At 39.6% G+C, this 2,101-nt stretch overlaps 1 pseudogene; it reads left to right on the forward strand.

Annotated features, from left to right (window-relative positions):
- Positions 1–855, forward strand: part of LOC102824425 — a 97,895-nt pseudogene extending 97,040 nt beyond the window's left edge.
- The last annotated feature ends 1,246 nt before the right edge of the window (positions 856–2,101 follow it).

Consider the following 2,101-nt stretch of genomic DNA (forward strand, 5'->3'; position numbering starts at 1 on the left):
AAGTAAGAGGCCTACAACTTTGTTCTTATTCTTAAGTAATGATTTGCTTATACAAGTTGTCTTGTCTTTCCATAAAAACGTAGTGATCAGTTTTTCCTTCTCTTTAATGAATGACATTGGGAAGTTCACACTAAGGTCCCATGGATCTGTGTCTTTGCTGCAACAGAGTTTGGACAGAGCAGATCTGGGGACTCCCCCACCTCCAGCCTCGGACCACCTCTAACATCTTCTTTAGGTGCAGTCTCTTCTCCAGGACCATCTTATTGACCATTCCCTATTACTGGGACCATCTAAACACTCTTTTCTTGTGTGTGTGGTTAGCTCCAAATCTTCCATCAACCATGAGCTCTCAGATCATCAGAATTGTTCCATTAAAGTGAGGCTGGCATCAACTGTCTGGTAATCTGCATCTGCAGGTCTCTTACACCTACCTCTCTCTGGGCTTCTATTTCTATCACAATGATGTGACCTTGGAAGGTGTGGAACACTTCTTCCACTAGTTGGCAAAGGAGAAGCTCAAGGGTGCTGAGTGTCTCTTGAAACTGCAAAACCAGTATGGTGGTTGCGCACTCTTCCAGAACGTGCAGAAACTGTCCCAAGATGAGTGGGAAGAACTCTGGACACCATGGAAGCTGCCCTGGCCCTGGAGGAGAACCTGAACCAGTCCCTTCTGGAATTGCACAGCATAGGTGCATCCCACACCTCTGTGACTTTCTGGAGAACCATTTCCTCAAAAAGAAGGTGAAAATTATCAAGAAGATGGGTGACCGCTTGACCAACCTCCATAGGCTGGTTGGTCCCCAGGCAGGGCTGGGAGAATATCTCTTTGAACAGCTCACCCTCAAGCATGATTAGGAAGAATCTGTGTAGCCCTACAACCTGTGAAGGGCCTTCAGCATTTCCCTGATTTCCTTAGACCTTCTGTGTGAACCTTGTTCTCCAGCCACAGAGGCAGCATAGTCAACACCCTGTCACCCTGGAGCCCCTCTTCTCCCAAGCCGTGGACCAAATGAAAATAATAAATCTTCCTTTTGGAGCTAAAAAATAAAAAAGAATGACATTGGAATCTGGATTGAGATTGCATTATATCTATAGATTGCTTTAGGAATGTTAACATTTTCAAAATGTCAAATCTTCGTGTCCAAGGTGATTGGTGGTGGTTCTGTGCTAGCTATTGAGCTGGTTGCCACTTGTAGTGACCCTGTATTCGGTTTCCAAGATTGTAAATCTATGGGAGCAAAAAGTGTTATTTTTCTCCTGTGGAGTGACTGATAGATTTGAACTAATAACTTTGCAGCTAGCAGCCCAGCTCATAATCTACTAAACTACCAGTTAGTATATTCTTCAATTTTTTTCTAAGTCTCTTTTGGTTTCTTGTTAGTAGTGTTTTGTAGTTTTCTTTGAAAAGACCTTTTGTTTTTCTGGTTAGATTTATTCCTAAGTATTTCATCTTTTATGTGATTATTATGTATGATACTGTTTTCCTGATTTTCATTTCAGAACTCTCATTATTAGTGTGCAGGAATCCAACTGATAATTGTATATTAATCTCATACACTACTACTTTGCAGAATTTTTCAATGAGTTCCAATAATTTTCTTGTTGAATTTTGGGGTTCTCTATTTACAGCATCATATTACCTGCAAATAGTGTTTTGCATCTTCTTTGTCAATTTGTATGCCTTTAATTTCCCATTCTTGCTTTATAGCTCTGGCAAAACTTCCAACACAATATTGGTGATACAGGGAATACTAATCTGGTTCCTGTTCACAAAGAGAATGTTTACAGTTTCTCACCATTGAGGGTAACGTTGGCTGTTGGATTTGTATATATGCCCTAAATTATGTTGAGGAATTTCACTTCTATTCCTATTCTGTTGAGTGTTTTTATTTGGAATTCCTTTGTTTTATTTATGTTATGGATCACAACGATTTTTTTTTAGTATTGAACCATCTTTGCATCCCTAGTATGAATCCCAATTGGGCACTATGTACTGTTTTTTTTTTTTTTTTTGACATGTTGTTGAGTTCTATTGGCTTGAATTTTTGCATCATCTCCTTCTTTTGTGAGATTTGCCAATGGTTTGTCCATTTTATCAATT

The sequence above is a fragment of the Chrysochloris asiatica genome, unplaced genomic scaffold (genome assembly GCF_000296735.1).
Source record: "Chrysochloris asiatica unplaced genomic scaffold, ChrAsi1.0 scaffold00030, whole genome shotgun sequence".
NCBI lineage: Eukaryota > Metazoa > Chordata > Mammalia > Afrosoricida > Chrysochloridae > Chrysochloris > Chrysochloris asiatica.